This window comes from Panicum hallii, chromosome 8 (genome assembly GCF_002211085.1).
Source record: "Panicum hallii strain FIL2 chromosome 8, PHallii_v3.1, whole genome shotgun sequence".
Taxonomy (NCBI): Eukaryota; Viridiplantae; Streptophyta; class Magnoliopsida; order Poales; family Poaceae; genus Panicum; species Panicum hallii.
The window spans coordinates 8872223-8893792 of NC_038049.1; positions in this window are offsets into that span (position 1 = coordinate 8872223).

Consider the following 21570-nt stretch of genomic DNA (forward strand, 5'->3'; position numbering starts at 1 on the left):
TGGCCGGCTCCTCCTCGGTCACTCCGTGATCTACGGGCGGAAACGGCACAACCGGCAAACAACACAAGCAAGCTATAAAATAAGTTCAAATGGAGATGAAAATAGGGGAAATACATAGTACATGATTTGAGGAGAGGGTCAACTGTTGGAGCTTCGTCTCGTGAGTGAACTGGGCTCGGGAGAAGTGGTTCAGCTAGCAAAGTGAAGCGGCTCGGTGTGTTAGGGCTGATGGTGGAGTTCATCACGGCCTCGCTCCTTTTATAGGCAAGGAGAGCAGCAGCGGCGTCGCACAGGGACGGCGACGGCGTGGGCTGCGGCAGCTCGCTGTCAGCTCAAACAGTGGCAGCACTGAAGACGCGAGCGTCGAGGCGGCAAAGCCGGCGAGGACGCTGCAGCGGCGTGGGCGAGGTGGGGACGCGGAGGTGGGCGGCACGGCGCGGTGCCGGCGGCAGTGCGCGGTCTCGTCGTGGGGCCGGTGTGTCGCGCGTGCACGAGCGAAAGCGAGCGTGGGTGGGGACGGCAGGGAGGTGCGTCGGCTTCCTTTTTAAATGAGGTGAAGTGGTTCGCGCGGCGGAAAAATATCTCGGCCGACGCTGTGTGCGACGACCCTGATTTATGGCGAGGTGGAGCCTACCAACAGATGAATCACAACCTATATACTAAGTACTCAAGCTTAACCAGGAGACTAACACGTACCTTATTGGAGCGACAAAGTCACGAAGGAACGCACAACCTTAAGTGGCTAGTCCAACACTAAGCTTACCACAACTTATCTAACTTGCTCATAGGTGGATGGCAAAAGAAAGCGGGGGGTCCTATTTATAGATCAAGGGGGATGGTGTTGCTAGTGAAGATAAAGAAAGCACCGGAGAAGGAAAACAGAGGGGAAAGGGAAATGGAATTCCTCAAGGACTTATGCGCAATTTCAGAAAACTGCAGGGACTCATCTGTAAGGCAAAATTTCCCATCAATCCAAAACTCAAATGAAGAAATGCCCAACACGAAAGTTGAAGAGTTTTTCGAACTCTACAACATTGCTTTAGGGCTCAAATTCAAAAACTCAAAACTTATGTTTTTACACATGAATTTTTGGAACAAAAGTCGGATTCGAATTGCTTTTGTCCTAAAGAGTAAAACTTTATAAAATTCAGGATCTAAATGCAAGCATTTATGACACGTCATGATGACGGGATAGACTCATCATAAATGTTGGATAGACATGTCATTATGACGGGATAGACTTGTCATAATGGTTGGATAGACATGTCATTATGACGGGATAGACTCGTCATAAATGTTGGATAGACATGTCATTATGACTCGTATTTTTACACTTTAGTCCTGAGTAAATTTAAAAGTTACTTTTTGTAAATCAATATTTGCATAAAAGGACTTGTACTTTTATAAAATTACGCAAACACCCTTACTTTGCATTTCTTTCAATAGTGATGAAAACTGGGATGTTACACCGGCCATGTTCCGCCCCTGCCCATCGAGCACATTCCCTCCCAAACGACACCCCAGGTCCCGTGGGTCGTGCCGGGCTAGTCCATCCCTGCCAGTGACGTCGCCGCCGGTGGGAACGTGCCGGAGCAGATCGGCCGGCCGCTGTCGGGAGCTGGCAGGGGCACATGTGCAAATAGTTTTCCTGTCCTAGGGACCCATATGCAAGAAACTAAGGACCCCCCCTAAATGGTTTTATTATTTCATGTGAGCAAGACTGCCAGATTGTAAAATTCGTATAAATTTATAGAAAAACTCAAAAATTGCCAAACCAGTTTTGTTGGAAACTAGATTTCAAACTCTACAACTTTTATTAATAAAGTTTAGTTTGAAACTAAATACTTTTGAATCTATTTTAAACTTAAGGTAAAAGGGTATAGTATGCATAACTTCTACATACTAGCTTAATTTCTTGTGATTTTTAGTATGTAGCTTCTTTAGGTCATGTATGAACTAGTGTAAAAATTTCATGCTTAGTACTGTTTTGTAGTTTAAGTTCTTTTGAACTTGTGCAAATCAAATTTAAAAGGGTTTGAATTTAGTTAAGCATATTCCTAAGGCTTATTTATTTAGATCTTTTTATCATAATCTAATATATTGATAATTAATTCATAATTAGATTTTCAAGACTTTATAATTCTATTTACCTAAGATTTGAATTTAAACTTGAAGTTTGAATTCAAATTCAAATGTTTTAGTTTCTGTTTCAGTAATTCCAGTACTATAACCATAACTTAAGTGTAAACGGTAACTTAAGACTAAGCCCCCCCCGTTTCATGAGTTCATGTGTGTTACTTATTGGATTGCAACTTTATCGTGAAATAAAATCTTTAACTCAAGCACCATTTCACTTAAATCATTGCATACCATGTAGAATCGACGATGCTCGACGATGGAGACTACGAGCTAGTCCTGGAACAAGACCAAGGGTTTTCTGAAGACTCGACAAACGTCGCCGAGAATCTAACTGAAGCCCCGAACCAAAGTTCAGAATTTTCTGACACTCCTGCCCCGAACCCCACTCAAGAAGGCAAGCCCCGGTGCACAACCCAGTATTTCAAATTACTACATTTATACAATTTTATACTTATATATGATATCTTGCATTAAGTCTAAGAGTTCCAATGGAACCCTAGATGCATGAATCCTAGGAACCTATGTATTGTGCCTGAGTCCATATCGAGTAGATGCTCTGCTAATAGGACCGGTAGAAGTCGGGTGATTTCTTGTCACTCGCGCGATATAGGAGTTGCATGTTTACTATTCTGCAATCACTATAATGATAATGGACAGGGTCATGTGCAGTATCATGACCTAGAGGTTTACCTTATCTATTGTGCTAAAAGTTGTTAAGGTTGCAGTGTGTGGTAGTGGTGGCTAAGCGTTTGAAAATACTAGCCACATGCCACGAAATATGGTTAAGCGGTAAGCCTAGTAACCGATCGGCCCGGCAAGTGAACATACCTCCCACCACTCGTAATTTGGTTTTTCTCACGCACCGACGTGCGGGAGTACGTTCCGCACAGCGGACAGGAGTACGGTCATGTAGTCGCGCTACAGACATATGTTCTGCACAATTGTTGTGCGTACGGTCCTACAGTCGCTTGTGGTGGCCCTGTTCCACAACCCGGAATGAAAGGCAAACGGTTGCTTTGGAATAACCTTTTGGTGTTCTAAGCGTGTGAGTTAGATTTGCCTTGCAAGGTTTGGAAATTCGATTCAGAATCGTCCGTTTCTCATGGAGATTGATACTGCTTATTCCTTCTGCCACATAGAGTAAGAACTGTAACTATTGACGGAGTAATCCTGATGGATGCCAATCTTTACCTTGCTTGCCAAGTGTAGATGCTTACCTAGAATGGATAATCAAATTAGAATTTGAAAGCTAAAACTTGAAAGTAGATCATACTCTTTGTTGCTTTTCAGCTGAAATGAAACCCAGAACCATTTCAGGCCTTCATGAGTCTAATTACGGGCTAAGTATACCCAATCCCGGGTAAGCCTTGCTGAGTATTAGTATACTCAGTCTTGCTAGTGAATCTTTCAGGTATAACCTTCGAGAACCCCACGGGTAATCCTGCATGGCCAACTTCTATTCCTTTTGGCTGGTCCGTGGAGTGGGATCCGTCCCCGGCTGGCAGTGACCCTCCGGAGTGACACCGAGCTTTGGGCTGAGTATGGTGTCAACCTGGGCGACGTGTATAGTCTCGTGTTTATTCCCCTTCCGCTGTAAACCTAGACAAGCTGTTTAGCTTGTCGTTTTAAACACTGTTTGTATAAGTTATCTTAAGTTTGAAAAGGGTTTGTAATAATGTTTATGTTTCTGTAAGTTAAAAGTTGACGAGCTATACTGTGATTGTAAACTCGCCTTCGTGTGAGGTAAACCTACTTCGATCCTGTTGAACCGTGGTTGTATCGGGCGGAGACCCGACAGACCAATGGGTTGTTCCGTTTGAAGTGCGTTAAGTTATTATCGGCTGTATAGCGATGACCAGCTCACTTGAGCCGGAATAATTCAGGCGGTTCTGCTACAGCTGGTATCAAAGCCGTAGGTTTACTTTTACATCTGTAACAGCTCTTAAAAATGTTTTTAGGAGGAAACTTGCCCAACAAATGAATTTACAACGTGCGTTGGATCCGTTAAGGCTGTGCTTAGATCGTAAAGCCCTAGGGACTTATATGGGAATGATCAGGTGGCTATTGGTATATATATATGTATAGGGTATAACTCTAACTCGCAGCACTACTTTCAGTCAGAACTTAAATTTATGTACAACCCAACTTTACTTTGTGTAATGACACTTTCGATGGTAAGGTAAGAAGGTAAGGATCCTCAGCTAACTGGGGAGTTAGCCTTCCCATCGGTGATGCGAACCGAACGCTGTTTCTCAAGTAGTGCCTACTTGAGATGCTGCCAATAGATCAACTTAGGTTGGTTATATTGGGAGTATATGGTTCGGCGTAGGGTATGGCGATCGCTGTTCATACCCCCGCATTTTGCAGTACCCCCATGAATACGTTGTTTAACGACGTATGTTAACGTTGTCTGTACGGCGGTAATGGTACAGATGTTGTTTCTATAGTGAACAGTACTATTTGGGAACGCTTTCATGTCGTGCTGCCATGAAAGGTTCAGGTTATTATATATGTGATCTTTTGCAGGTATACTAACCACGATTAATAGGTTAAGACGGATAGGACTTATCGACTAGTTATTAGTGAGAGACGTATAGGTAATGCCACCAAAATTAACCGCGTAAGCCTGAAGATATTCGGCAGTTGTTTTTGGTTGTGAGGTCGAATAGTACATGCATGCATAATCCATTATCAAATAAACGAATGCAATGTATGTTAGGTTCTATTAAGGACAAATAGTGTGTTGCTTATCTCTAGAATGGGTTAATAGGATTTTCGTGGTAGCTCTAAGTTGAGTATCTTAAGCATCCATCTGATTTCCAGTCTTGCTGTTATCAGAATTGATTATCTCATTTCGTTTACCTTGTGAGTTCTCAACAGGGTAAACAAGTCTCACCATTTGCATTCTTGTTGCAGATGGCAGCCCCTTCCAACGTTTTTTGGGATGCTACAGGGCATCTCCACACTAATACCTTGCATTGGGAGGGTTTTCCTCGTCTTCTCTGGGAGTCATTAAGCTCGCTCTTTTATACCGAGCCCCCACAATATGATGCAGTGGAGTATCAGGAAGAAGGTGTTCGTCGATGTCGAGTCAGAATGACTATTCCTCAACATCCTTTCCGCTCCCAATGGCAACCTATTGAAGTTGACGTGGTGGGTTATCGTATAGTTGATACGATTGAGGGCGCAGCTCTGGAAGCTATCTACCTCTTCTGCAACCAGCATCCAAGGGAAGTTGCAGGACAGCCTATCGGTCTATTCCCTACAACAGATCCTAAGGATCCTGAGTGGAACCTCAGGGAAGTCCCTGAAAGTCACAGGTTGGAAGGCTCAACTGAAGGAGCGCTTCAGGGTACTATGCGGTTCATGAATGTTCAGCATCATTATCAACTTCTGCTATGTCGCGGTATGGGTCAGTTGATCAATATCGCACAAGGTCACTTCAGGAATACTAACCGACAAGTCACCCAGATTGCGCAGCTTCAAGCCTTGGTGAGAGAGAAAGATGAAATCATCGCTGCCCGAGAGGAGACTATTCATCACCGGGAAGATCAAATCAACGAGAGTGACGCAATGATCACCCAACGCAACACGATCATTGAGTTTTTCCAGGAACAAATCCACGATCTCATCCTCGAGGTTGATGATGCTCAAGCCCAAATCAATGAACTCCAACAGCAGCCAGCACCTCCTGCTGTACCAGCAGTCGAAGCCGAAGAAGAAGATCTAGAGGAAATTGAGGGAGTTTCAAATCTTGATTCCGAGCATGGAGATCCTGTCCTGAGTCCCCATCACTCCTCTTCAGGCAGTCAGTCATCCGTGGGCAACTATGATGACTTTTAGTCTTGTTTGGATTGGTGACATCCTAGTTGTTATTAGTGTAGAAAAATGTGACATAGGTAGTGCGTAGTCTACCTAGATCTAGAGCCACTTGTTGTGTTATATGTGGCATGTGTACTTATGCAATGGCTTGCAGTAGTTAAAGTGCTCTGATGTAAGATGTAAGGACCACCAATGTTTGAGTAGTGATCTAAATCTCGTGCGTTACCATCTTGCTCAATATTCTTGCATCTGAAATGAGTCGATTGAATGGAACATATGAATTACATTCCTATTTGGTAATTGTATATCATCTGAAATTGGAGTAAGAATATGGTTGATAATGGATATCTCCTTTGTTTTAGATGGTTGGAGCTACTCGCGGAACCCCGGAAGGTTTCCGGGCAGATCAGGCTAGCGCTTCTCAGCAACCGCCACCACCACCTCCAAATCTGGCCGAAGTCATGGCCCGACAAACAGAACTCCTCAATCTACTTGTGCAGGCTCAAATGGGCCAATTCCATCACCAGTCCCGAGGCCGAGATGAACCTCCATCGGCCAGTTATAAAGATTTCCTCAGAACCCAGCCTCCGCTGTTCCATAAGGCAGACGAGCCTCTTGATGCTGACGCTTGGCTCCGTACCATCGAGTGCAAGTTCGCCTTATTATCTGCCCCATGTTCACATGAGAACAAGGTGCTCTTTGTAGCCAAACAACTCTGTGGCACTGCCTGCATCTGGTGGGATCATTTTCATGCCATGCAGCCTGTCGTTCATGTCATCACTTGGGACGAGTTTCGGACCGCTTTTCGAGCGCACCACATCCCCGAAGGACTCATTGAGTGAAAGCTCAATGAATTTCTGAATCTGACTCAAGGAACCCGCACCGTTCTACAATATGCACAAGTCTTTAACCACTTGTGCCAATACGCGGGATACCATGCGGACAATGATGCCCGTAAGCGGGATCGTTTTCGCCGAGGCCTAAATACCAAACTTAGGGAACGACTAAATTTGGTAAGGGCCGATAATTTTAATGAATTGGTCAACATGGCCATTACTCAGGAAGACTGCATCTCAGCCCACAGAGCAGAAAAGAAGAGGAAGACACCCACAGGGCCTACAACTACGCAACCGTCAAGGTATCGGTTGGTCCCGACCACCGCTACCCGCGCACCACCTCGAAGCAACTTGCCTGGCAGATGGGTAGCTAGACCACCCCAGCAGGCCCGATTCAATCGACCACCAACACCACAACCCCGGCAGCAACAACCACAAGGTCCGCGGCCGAGTTTTCCGCCAGTCAACCAAGGAAACAACAACTATCGTTGTTTCAACTGCGGAAGCCCGTCCCACTTTATTAAGGATTGCCCTCAACCTAGGAAATCCTTCCAAGGACAAACGTCCAATCCAAGCAGCAAGGGCAAGGGCAAGAGGCAAGTGGTCCAGGTCCACCAAGGAAGGGTGAACCTCACCACTCTCTCCGAACTCCCCGAAGGGACACCAATAATGACGGGTACTTTTTCTATCAACCATCACCCCGTAATTGTTCATTTGACTCTGGTGCCACTCATAGCTTTGTCAGTGCAAAGTACGGGACTAAAATAGGCTTGGATATCTATCCTACTAATGGAGATTATAAGATAACAACTCTTGGTGGAAAAATCTTATCAAATCAAATCTGTAGGAAGGTACCACTTCAGCTGGGTAGTCAATTGATAAAAACGGACTTGCTTCTACTAGATCTAGAAGGAATGGATGTTCTTTTAGGTATGAATTGGATGACCCAGCATCAAGTATCATTAGATATCCCTTCCCGAACTGTGGCGATAGATTCACCTGAGTATGAACCTACCATTCTCTATCTTCCACAACGAGAGTACATTAACTCTTGCACCTATGCTACAACCGGGATCAAGTTAAAGGATATCCCTATCGTCTGTGAATACCCAGATGTCTTTCCAGACAATTTGCCTAGAATGCCCCCAGATCGAGATATCGAGTTTATCATAGAACTCCAACCTGGCACAGCCCCTATCTCTAAGAGACCTTATCGTATGCCTCCTAATGAGTTAGCCGAGTTAAAAATCCAACTCCAAGACCTCCTTGATAAAGGTTTCATTCGTCCGAGTGCATCACCATGGGGTTGTCCAGGCTTATTCATGAAAAAGAAAGACAATAGCCTAAGGCTATGTGTAGATTATCGTCCCCTCAATGCGGTAACTATCAAAAACAAATATCCTCTACCCCGCATTGATATTCTCTTCGATCAGCTAGCCAGAGCTAAAGTATTCTCCAAAATCGATCTTCGTTCCGTCTATCATCAAATTAAAATCCGGCCAAGTGACATTTCAAAAACGGCCTTCTCCACTCGATATGGTCTATATGAATACCTAGTCATGTCATTTGGTCTTACCAATGCTCCAGCATATTTCATGTATCTCATGAATTTTGTCTTCATGCAAGAACTCGACAAATTTGTTGTGTTCTTTATTGATGACATTCTGATTTACTCTAAGAATCCAGAAGACCATGCAAAACATCTTCATGTTATTCTTCAGCGATTAAGAGACCACCACTTATACGCCAAATTTTCTAAATGCGAGTTCGGGTTAGAAACTGTGAAATTTCTGGGCTATACTATTTCCAGACCGGTATATCCGTTGACCCCAGTAAGTACAAGAAGTGATGGATTGGAAACCTCCAACATCAGTCTATCAGATCCGTAGTTTTCTTGGTCTAGCTGGCTCTTATCTTCACTTCATTCCTGATTTCTCCAGAATAGCCAAACCTATGACCGAACTACTAAAGAAAGGTGTCAAATTCTCTTGGGATCAAAAATGCGAAGATGCATTCCACACTCTCCGAGATCATCTTACAACTGCTCCAGTCTTAACTCAACTAGATGTGTCAAAACCCTTCGACATCTATTGTGATGCTTCAGGAACCGCTTGGTTGTGTACTTATGTAGGACAACCGAGTAATTGCATATGCATCACGAGCATTCAGGGTTCATGAACAGAACTACCCTACCCATGATCTTGAACTCGCAGCTGTCATTCATGCCCTGAAGATCTGGAGACATCATCTGATGGGTACAAAATATCATATTTATACTGACCACAAAAGCCTTAAGTACATCTTCACATAGGCAGACCTGAATATGAGGCAAAGACGTTGGTTAGAGCTTATCAAGGACTATGATCTAGAGGTACACTATCATCCAGGCAAGGCCAACGTCATTGCGGATGCACTTAGCCGCAAGGCGCATTGCTCTTGCTTGTCAGTAGAAGCTTTTAATGAGATGTTTTGTTGGGAGATGAGAAAAGTCAATCTAGAAATCATTCCCCAAGGTGACCTAAACCATCTCTCAGTTGAAGCCACGCTTAGGGATGCTATTGTTCTAGCTCAACAGCGCAGTAAAGGAGTCAGAATTATTAAGCAAAAGATAACACAAGGAGAAGGAAAGTATAAGTGCTTTCGAGTAGATCGTGAAGGAGTTTTATGGTTCAATGAACGTATCGTTGTACCTAAGGACCATAAGCTCCGTAAGCAGATATTGGGTGAAGCCCACCTATCCAAATTCTCTATGCACCCAAGCAGTACGAAGATGTACCAAGATCTGAAACAGAACTTCTGGTGGACTCGTATGAAACGGGAAATTGCCAAGTATATCTCAGAATGTGATATCTGCCAAAGAGTCAAAGCCAGTCATTTGAAAACTGCCGGTATCCTTCAACCTCTATCTATTCCCTCTTGGAAGTGGGAGGATATCAGTATGGACTTTATTGTTGGCCTACCCAACACTTCTCTCAGGCATGACTCCATTTGGGTAATCATTGATCGATTGACCAAAACTGTGCATTTTCTTCCTGTGCATACTACATATAATGCTAAAAAGTATGCTGAGATTTACCTAGATCAAATCGTTCGTCTTCATGGAGTACCTAAGATGATCATTTCTGATCGTGGAGCACCGTTTATTGCTCGGTTCTGGGAGCAACTTCAATATGCTCTTGGAACTAAGTTAATTCGAAGCTCCGCATATCACCCTCAGACAGACGGACAGACTGAAAGAATAAATCAGATTTTAGAAGATATGCTTAGAGCCTGTGTCCTTCAATATGACAAGAACTAGGACAAATGTTTGTCGCTGGCAGAATTTTCCTACAACAATAGTTATCAGACAAGCATTAAGATGGCCCCGTTCGAAGCATTGTACGGTCGCCGATGCCGAACTCCTTTGAGTTGGTCACAAACCGGCGAGTGTAACATCTTTGGACCAGACCTTGTCATTGAAGCAGAAGAAAAGGTAAAGACTATTCAAAACAATCTAAAGGCTTCGTATATCTTCGAGTATCTCCTACTCGAGGTATTCAAAGGTTTAGCGCAAAAAGGGAAACTTGCTCCTCGATACATCGGACCTTTTGAAATTCTCAAAATCTATGGACCTGTAGCTTACCGTCTTCTACTTCCTCCTCAATTAGCGGCCATCCATGACATCTTCCATATATCTCAACTTAGGAAGTGTGTCAAGGTTCCTACCGAAATCATCGATCCTCAGACTATCAAAATCAAATCTGATCTAACCTATATAGAACATCCAATCAGAGTGCTAGACACCAAAGAAAGGAGCACTAGAAGAGAAACCATTAGGATGTTCAAGATTTAGTGGAACCATCACACTGAAGAAGAAGCGACCTGGGAAACCGAATCTTATCTTCAGCATAACTTCCCAGGCTTCTTCCAAGTCAACCTCCGAACTTAATCATTTACTTCCATCTTGTTCCGGAATCTCGGGACGAGATTCTTTTTAGAGGGTAAGGCTGTGACACTCACGTATTTAGCATTGTCACACCCTAGATTTTAGTACGAGGTTGTGTGCAAAATGTGGTAAAAGTGTGTTTAAAAATTTAAATGCTAAGGGAAAAGGGTTGTTTATATAATTATATTTTAATAGAGGTCCTTTAGTGTTAAACGGGTAAGCATGGAGGGTAGAATTTAAATGTATGAGGGTTATTTTGCAAAAGTCAAAAACTTGTGTTTAAATCGCAAATATAGGTGAAACTACACATAGGATATATATGTAGTGTAGTTTTAAAATAGGATTTATGTAAAGTTTGGAAATCTTGTTAAGTTTTAAATTAATTACAAATTCTTAACTCTTCTGCAAATGGACCTTAAAGCAAATTTTTAGATTTTGAAAATGTGAAAATCAGGTAATTTTTAGATGTTAGTGTGTAAAGTATGTGCTTGCCATGGTATATGTGTGTGGTACAAAGGAATAAGGGTATAACTGTAATTTTGTAAAAATGTAAGCCCTTTAATGATATTTGGGTAAGGATGGGAGATAGCATTAACACCTAGGACAAATATAATACTAGATGTCAAATTTATATTACCATAGGAAAGAAAGTGCAAAAGATAGGTTAAATCTTAGGTCTTTAAGTAAAAACAGGGACCTAGATGTGGTTAAAACAAAAATCATGGGTCCTTATATGCAAAATAGTTGAAATATAGAAGTAACTTTCAAATTTACTTAAGGGCCAAAATGTAAGAATACAAGTCATCATGACATCCCATGAAAACTTGCAAACATATCCAAATTTACATCAAATCCACCTTGGTAAGGACAAAAGCAAATCAAATTCTACCTTTGTTCAAAATTTAATGGGTAAAGCTACAAGCTTTGGCTTTTTGAACTTGAACCTTAAAACAATATTGTAGAGTTTGAAAAACTCTACAACTTTCATTTTGGGCTTTTTCTCATTAGACCTCTACATCAATGGGAAAATTTAGTTTACCAAGACGTCCCTGGGATTTCTAAGATTTCCAAACAGGTCCCCCGGACCCCCTCCCCTCTCTTCTTCTTCCTCGAGCACATGCTCCTCTGCTCTGCTTCCTGCCGCTGGCGCCATCCTTCGCCTCTGGCCGCCGCCGCCGCGCCACCTCCTGCTGGGATCACTTCCACGCGTCGTCTTCTCCCTGTCCCAGCCCTATTCCCCTCCCCTGCTGCCCTCTCGCGCGCGCGCCACACATTCCCGAGCCGTCCGCCGGCCGCCACGCCCTCGCCGCCGTTGCCAGCTCCTGCTAGCACCCGTAGCATCGCTCCTGGCCTTAACCCTCGCTCAGCACCCACTCTGTGATCTTGTTTACCCATTGCCGCACTTCCTTTCCACTGCATTTTCCGTTCCCCGAACTTACTCCCTCACCGGACCTCCGCCGCCCCACTGCCCACCGTCGACAGCCGCCGCTGCCATCGCTCCACCCCAATCCAGTGCTCCCACAGCACCGCCGTGACCCACTGGTGCTTTACAGCCCGTCCAATTTCACCCTCCCGCATCCAAGCCTTGTCTTCCCCAGCTCCGGCTAGCTCGACTTTCGCCGCCGCCTCCTGCTCACCGTGGGCAGCTCACTCCGAGCTCTCCCGCGCCACCACAACCCCTCAGCTAGCACCACATCAACCCCGTGAAGCTCTATGACCCTTCAATTGGTCCCCTAGTGCACCACACCGGCTCCCCGACGATTGCCGGTGATCTTCACCCGCCGCCGCTCTCTGTACGCCGTGGGACACCTCTCTCCGGCCCTCCTCGACCCCAATTGCCTCCACCCCGAGCTTCTCCATCTCACCCTGAAACTCCTCGACTACCTCCCCGCCACCCTCCATCGCCCCAGCCCGTAGAACACCGGCCGCCATCGCCACCGGTAAGAACCCGATGCCCACCCAACCGTCGAGCACCACCCTCCGCCCTGTCTCCAACCAAATTAGGCACGGGGAAAGCATCCCCACACTTCTGTGATGCTCATGCGCGCCCTAGTGGTCCGTGTTCGCTGGCCCCTCACCGGGACCGCGAGCACCCCGACATGGCCGCCGTGATCCATCGCCGCCGGTCATGCTCCATCGCTTGTCTTGGTGCACATCACCCACCTGTGAACTCAGTAGGGCAGGTAGGTCACATAGGACCAGATCATCTCCGGCCAAACCCTCGCCGCCGGCGAGAACACGCTGGTCAAACACCACGGCCACCGTCTTGACCCGGCAAGGACCTCGTGTTAGAAGAATTGAAAGTCCAGGGGGCTATCTGCAAGGCTTAAGACACATATAGAAGGACCCCCTTGTGTTAATTATGCTGCCAACTTTGAAATTCTATATCAATTCAGGGAAAAATCATAAAAATACAAACTAAAATTTGTTGGAATCCTTAGTTTAATATCTACAACTTTTCTTATGGGTTGACTTTCAGTTTATGAGTAATTTGTGCTCTAATTTAAATACTAAGTTTGAGTAGTTGTAGGTTAAGAAAATGCATAATAAATAGCAGAAAAATAATAAAAATATGAAACCAATTGCATTAATCCTGTGTTAATATGTAGTACTTAGGAAAAATAAATGACCTACTATTTGTGGAATATTTTCATAATGTATGAATTTAAATATGAATAATACCTATTGAACCTTATGTATTTAATATCTATCGATTAAATGTTCAAAAATACTGAAAATATTTTGAGGTATTATTCTTAAGTAGTGTAACCTGTCCTTAAATTCTCAACCTAGGATCAGGTGTCAAACAACTAGAACAAATAGAACATGCTATAATAAGTCCATAGTTTAATAATAACCTAGAGTTGGTATAAATAATTAACATAGCAAATAAATAAAGCTATTCAATATAGTTATTTTAGTATTTAAAACCAACTCAACATGTTTCCCCATGCCATTAATTAAATAATTAGAGTAACCAACCCTGTTACTTAATGTAACTAGGTAAAATGATTAATACCCGATAAATGACTGCCCAGTAGAGAAGTAAATGATATGTGTAATAAGTAAATTATATTTTTTTTGGATTGCAACTTTATCGGGAATTAAAATAAAAGTATATTCATTCTATAACTTATAACTTTGCATATCATGTAGACTCGACTACTCTCGCCGATGGTGACTACGAGCTCATCCCGGAACAAGGAGTGGAATCAGCTGAAGACCCCGGGAACGCCGTCGAAGATCTAACTGAAGCTCCGAACCAAAGTTCGGAAAACCTTGACACTACTGCCCCCAACCCCACTCAAGAAGGCAAGCCCCGGACATAACCCCTACTTTATTAACACTGCAACATATATTATTTATATTTATTTATGCATTATGGTTTTAGGAATTGTATGAGAAACCCTAGTTATATTTTCCTAGGAACCAATGTATTGAATACTAGCATTTGAGTCCGAATAGCCGCTCTGCTAATAGGACCGGTAGAAGTCGGGTGATTTTCTGTCACTCGCATGATATAGGAGTTGTAATGTTTACATTCCTGTAATCACTATAAGGATGACGGACGGGACTTATGTGAGGTATCATGGTTGTGAAGATACTCCGTCTGTGTTGTTGAATTTGATAAGGTCGCAGTGTGTGGTAGCGGTGGTTAAGCATTTGAAAGTACTAGCCACATACCGCGAAATATGGTAAGCGGTAAGCCTAGTAACCAATCGGCCCGAGGAGTGGACATACCTCCCACCACTCGTATTTTGGTTTTTCCTGTTACTCGACTCGACGTGTAGGAATACGTGTTGCCGGGCAACTAGGAGTACGGCCGTGTAGTCACTCTACAAGCGTACGTCCTGCACATTGGATGTGCGTATGGTCTTTGTGACATCCCGGCCCAACAAGGATGAATTTGAGCCCACTAGTGGTCCAAGTGTGAGTGGCATGGCATGTGTGGGGAATTGTCCCACCTTGCTAGTTGAGGGTGAGTCTCACCAACATATAAACCCAAGTGCCAAGTGTATTTCAACCCCCGGGTTAACCCTTTTACGCGAAGCGAGGACGAAAGCGTAAGCGGGGTTGGTGCGAGTGCGTGTTTTACTCAACGTGCGAGTAGAACTGAGCCATATTTGGAACTGGGGCGTTACAATTGGTATCAGAGCCGACCCTCGCGGTTACACGGGCGTGTGCGTGCTAGGGACGCAGACATATGGCGCATGGCGCGTGTGGACCCGTATGTGGTCACACGGCATGGCATGTGTGCCGGTACTAGACGCATGGACGACGTGTGCTAAGAGGGAAAGTTCCTGGTCGATTGCCCCAGTGTGTGGGTATGTTGCCGACGAGGACGTCGGGTCCTTTAGGGGGGGTGTATGTGACATCCCGGCCCAACAAGGATGAATTTGAGCCCACTAGTGGTCCAAGTGTGAGTGGCATGGCATGTGTGGGGAATTGTCCCACCTTGCTAGTTGAGGGTGAGTCTCACCAACATATAAACCCAAGTGCCAAGTGTATTTCAACCCCCGGGTTAACCCTTTTACGCGAAGCGAGGACGAAAGCGTAAGCGGGGTTGGTGCGAGTGCGTGTTTTACTCAACGTGCGAGTAGAACTGAGCCATATTTGGAACTGGGGCGTTACAGTCTTGCAGTCGCTTGTGGTGGCTCTGATCCACGAGTCGGAATGAAAGGCAAACGGTTGCTTCGGAACAATCATTGGATGTTCCAAGCGTGTGAGTTAGGTTAACCCTTGCAAGGCTAAAATTCGATTCAGGAATCGTCCGTTTCTCGCGGAGATTGAGAATGCTTGATCCCTTTACCACATAGAGTAACAAGAGCAACTTTGTGATTATCAATGATGATGTTTGGCTAAAGATTCTACCAGGCTTGAATAGCTATAGGTGCTTATCTAGAATGAATAATCACATAGAACTTGAAAGCTAAAAGTTGACATTAGGATCTACTCTTTGTTGCTTTTCAGCTGAAAACTTTACCCAAAACCTGAAAAGCCATCATAAGTCTAGCTATATGGCTAAGTATACCATGAACGGGTAAGCCTTACTGAGTATTAGAATACTCAGTCTTGCCTTGTAACTTTTTGTTCAGGTAATCCCCCTAACGACTCAGCTCTGCCTGTACCGTGGCCCTACCCTCTGCCTGATGGTTGGTCCGTGGAGTGGGACCCGTCCCCGGCCAACGCAGACCCCTCCGAGTGATATCATACCAGGGCTAGCATGATATCTGAACTGACGATGTGTACAGTGCCCGTGCTTTAAACTCCGCTGCAAGACTTGAAACTTTAAACAGTTTTGTAATAATTTCCATCAGTTGGTAACTGATGTTACTTTTAAAATACTCATGTCTTGTATCTGCCTGTGATGTAAAAATTGTGATGGCATTTGTATCTCTGGACTCGCCTTCATGCGAGGTACCTTGTTTGATCCTGCATTTGGTGGTTTATCGGGATGTTACCCGACAGGCCAAGGAATTATACTGTTTGAAGCACGTTGGAGCCCTCAAGAGTGTACTCGCGTACTTGAGCCGGTGTAATTCAGGTTGGTTCTGCCACAGCTGGTATCAGAGCTAACAAGTGTACACTAGAGATATGAAACGCCTTAAAAATACTTTTAGTATAAAATTTGACCAATAAAGTATTCGGCAAAACTACGTTGGATTCGTTAAGGATTGTGTTTAGTACGTAAAGCCCTAGGGTGATATTCAAGGGAATTAAAAGTGGCTATAGAATATGTATATATATAACTCTAACTCTCAGCATTACTTTTCTGTCAAAACTTAAATTTATGCATAACCCAACTTTACATTCTGTAACGACATCTTCGATGATGAGGTAAGAAGGTAAGGATCCTCAGCTAACTGGGGAGTTAGCCTTCCCGTCGGTGATGCGAACCGAATGCTATTTCTCAAGCAGTGGCTTACTTGAGATGCTGCCAATATATCAACTTTGGTTGAGAATATTGGGAGTATATGGTTCGGCGCAGGTTATGGCGATCCTGTTCATACCCCCGCATTTTGCGGTACCCCCGTGAATACGTTGTCTTGATAACGTATGTTAACGTCATTTGTACGGCGGTAATAGTACAGATACTATTTCTATAGTGAACAGTAATGATTGGGGACGCTTTCATGATATGCTGGCATGAAAGGTTCATTGGATACATATTGTGGTTTTCTGCAGGTACGCTAACCACGAAATCGATAGGTTTTGAACGGTTAGGAATTGTCGACTAGATATATTAGGGAGAGACGTATCTATATTATGCCACCGTAACTAACCACGTAAGTCCAAAGGTATTTGGCAGTTATTTTGGTTTGTGAGGTCGTTAGTACGTGCATGCATCTTTGAATGGATTATAAACTAAACTTATACCTATGTTATGATGGGAATGTTTAGGGAGTAGTGATCTATAAGTGCAGTCTAGAAATGATCACACAGCCATAGAGTTTAGTATCTCGGTATCTTTGTTGATTCACCAAATTTATCGTAACCAACTGATCTCCAGTCCTTGCTGTGATCAGGACCAAATCCTCAGCTCAATCATTCTTATTCGGTAGCCATTCTTCATCTGGCAGCCAGTATTTTGTGGGCAACCTCGATGACTCTTAATTCATCTTTGTCGTTGATATCTTAAGAGGTGTTTAGTGTACCATGGTGTGACATAAGGAGTGTGTAATCTCGCTTGACCTAAGGGCCACTTGTTGTATTTTATGTGGCAAAAGTAGGTATGGTTGAATGGTAATGGGTAGATTACCAAGTTGTAGTATACAGACCCCTAATTATGATCTATAAATTCGAGTTTCTCTTCAGCTATCTATGGGTCCCTCAATCTATTGTGCTACCTTCATATGTTTCTCTCTGTACGGTACATTCTGAAAATGGAAGTAAGGACAATCTGATGTGATGGACACCTTCCATTTTTTTCAGATGGTTGGCGCTTTGCGTGGAACTCCTGAAGGTTTCAGGCCAGACCAGGCTAGCGGTTCCCAACAGCCGCCACCACCACCTCTAAATCTAGCCGAGGTTATGGCTCAGCAAACCGAACTGCTTAATCTGCTGGTACAGGCACAGCAGAACCAACAACGCCAGCAATCACGAGGAGGCCGTGATGATCCTCAGGTGGCAAGCTACCAAGATTTCTTTAGTACTCAGCCCCCGCTATTCAGCAAAGCGGAGGAGCCCCTTGATGCCGATGCTTGGCTCCGCACCATTGAATCCAAGTTTGCTCTTCTTACAATTCCATATGCGGATCCAACAAGGCTCACTTCGCTGCCCAACAACTACGTGGAGCTGCCCGTATCTGGTGGGATAACTATTGTGCCATGCAAGCTGATGGCCATGTTATTTCCTGGGAAGAATTCTAGGATGCTTTCAGAGCACATCATATACCCGAAGGACTGATAGAGCGGAAACTGAATGAGTTCTTGGCACTTACCCAAGGCACCCGCAATGTACTACAATATGCACAGGCTTTTAATCACCTGTGTCAGTACGCAAGCTATCATGCAGATAGTGACACCAAGAAGCAAGATCGTTTCCATCGGGGTTTAAGCACTAAACTCAAAGAACGCTTGAACCTTGTGAAAGCCAATACCTTTAGTGAGCTGGTTAACATGGCCCTGACCAGGAGGATTGCATTACGGCACACCATGCCGAAAAGAAGCGAAGGATTTCTACTAGACTCGCGAGTGTTCAACCCTCGCGGTATCAATTTGTTCAGAATGCACCACCCAGAACGCCACAGCGGAATGCTCCGTTTGGCAGACTGGTTTTCAGGCCGCCTCAACAACAAGGAGGGTATAGACCTCCCGTACCTCCACAACAACCGCAACAATCTAGCCCATGGCCAAATATTCAACAAGTCCAACAGAGAAGCAGCAATTATCGCTGTTTCAATTGCGGAAGTGCGGATCATTTCATCAGAGATTGTCCGTGGCCCAAGAAACCTAATCAAGGGCAGAGTTCCAGTCAGAGTAACCAGAACAAGGGCAAGAGGCTGGTGATACAAGTCCGGCAAGGGAGAGTTAACTTCACCACCCTTGCAGAACTTCCGGATGGAGCCCCTGTCATGTCGGGTACATTCTCTATTCACCACAAACCAGTTGTTATATTATTTGATTCAGGAGCAACTCATACTTTTATTAGTAACAACTGTGGTACCCGAATAGGACTTGATCTTTGTCCTACCCAAGGGTCATATATGATTTCTACCCCCGGAGGAAAAATTACTTCCAACCAAATGGTTAGAAGTGTACCAATTCAGTTAGGTAGCAAAGAAATCAAAACTGACCTGGTTTTGCTAAATTTAGAGGGTATTGACATTATACTTGGGACAAATTGGATGACAGAACATAAGGTATTGCTAGATATCTCTTCCCGAGTTATCGAGATTGATTCACCATATCATGGAGCCACTATCCTCTATCTGCCTCAGCAAGAGTATCTTCACCCTTGTACTTACGCTATCACAGACATCAAAATAAAAGATATTCCTGTAGTCTGTGAGTATCCCGATGTCTTTCCAGACGACTTGCCTAGAATGCCACCAGATAGAGGCATCGAGTTTATTATCGAACTTCAACCTGGCACCGCTCCTATCTCAAAGAGGCCATATCGCATGCCTCCAAATGAATTGGCTGAACTGAAAATCCAACTCCAAGATCTTCTTGACAAAGGTTTCATACGCCCAAGTGCTTCACCTTGGGGTTGTCCTGCTCTCTTTGTAAAGAAGAAGGACAATAGCCTAAGGTTATGTGTCGATTATCGTCCACTCAATGCGGTCACTATCAAAAATAAGTATCCTCTTCCCCGTATTGATATCTTATTTGATCAACTAGCTGGAGCTAAGGTCTTTTCTAAGATTGACTTACGTTCTGGTTATCATCAGATCAAAATCAAGCCTTGTGACATTCCAAAAACGGCTTTCTCGACCAGATATGGACTATATGAATATCTGGTTATGTCATTTGGGCTTACTAAAGCGCCGGCATATTTCATGTATCTCATGAATTCAGTCTTTATGCCGGAACTCGAAAAATTCGTCGTGGTCTTCATCGATGATATTATGATATATTCCAAGACTAAATAAGACCATGCCAATCACATACGTGTCGTTCTTCAACGACTACGTGATCATCGCCTTTATGCCAAATTCTCGAAATGTGAATTTTGGCTAGATAGTGTGAAATTTTTGGGACATACTATCTCCAGTGAGGGCATATCGGTTGATCCAACCAAAGTCCAAGAGGTTATGGATTGGAAGCCTCCAACTTCAGTCCATCAAATTCGAAGTTTCCTTGGATTGGCGGGATATTATCACCGATTCATTCCAGACTTCTCCAAGATAGCCAAACCCATGACTGAGCTACTTAAGAAAGAAGTTAAATTCTGATGGGACGATAAGTGTGATGAAGCGTTCCACACCTTGAGAAAACTTCTAACAACCACTCCAGTGCTAGCTCAGCCAAATAACACCCAGCCTTTTGATGTCTACTATGATGCCTCTGGAACTGGCCTTGGTTGTGTTCTTATGCAAAACAATAGGGTCATTGCTTATGCATCCTGAGCACTTCGGAATCATGAGCAAAACTATCCAACTCATGATCTTGAATTGGCGGCAGTTATTCATGCTCTCAAGATCTGGAGACATCATCTTATGGGTGCTAAGTGTAACATCTACACTGACCATAAGAGCCTCAAATACATCTTTACCCAAGCTGATCTGAATATGAGGCAAAGGTTTTGGTTAGAACTGATCAAAGACTATGATCTTGAGGTACACTATCATCCTGGCAAAGCCAATGTGGTTGCGAATGCACTTAGCCGCAAGGCACATTGTCATTGCTTATCCATAGCAACTTTCGATGACACTCTCTGCAATCAGATGAGAAAACTCAATCTAGAGATCATCCCTCAAGGTAGTCTAAATCTATTATCTATCGAGTCTACTCTTCAAGATAGGATCATCATGTTGCAATTACATGATGAAGGTATTAAAATTATCAAATCAAAACTATCTCTGGGAGAAGCCAAATATAAGTGTTTCCACACAGATCATCAAGGAGTTCTATGGTTCCACAAATGTATTGTTGTACCTAAAGATCATCAACTTCGCAAACAAATCCTTTATGAAGCACATCTATCTAAATTCTTTTTTCATCCTGGTAGTACCAAAATGTATCAAGATCTTCGACAACATTTTTGGTGGACCAGAATGAAGAGAGAAATTGCCAAATATGTATCCGAGTGTGATACGTGCCAGAGAGTCAAAGCCAGCCATCTAAAAGCATCTGGTACACTCCAACCACTACCCATTCCATCATGGAAATGGGAAGACATTAGTATGGATTTCATTGTCGGTCTTCCTAACACGTCCCAAAAACATGACTCCCTATGGGTAATCATTGATAGACTTACTAAAACTGTCCACTTTCTTCCTATGCATACCACTTACTCTGCTAAGAAGTATGCCGAAATCTATCTTGATCAAATTGTTCGGTTGCATGGTGTCCCTAAGACCATCATTTCTGATCGAGGGGCACAATTCATTGCACGCTTCTGGGAACAATTGCAGTCTGCTCTTGAAACCAAACTAATTCGAAGTTCTGTGTATCATCCCCAGACTGATGGACAGACTGAGCGAGTCAACCAAATTCTTGAAGACATGCTCCGAGCTTGTATTATTCACTATGGTACAAGCTGGGACAAGTGTCTTGCCTTGGCCGAATTCTCCTACAACAATAGCTATCAATCTAGTCTTCAGATGGCTCCCTTTGAAGCATTATATGGCCGAAAATGTCGAACTCCTTTGAGTTGGTCTGAAACCGGCGAACGCAAAATCTT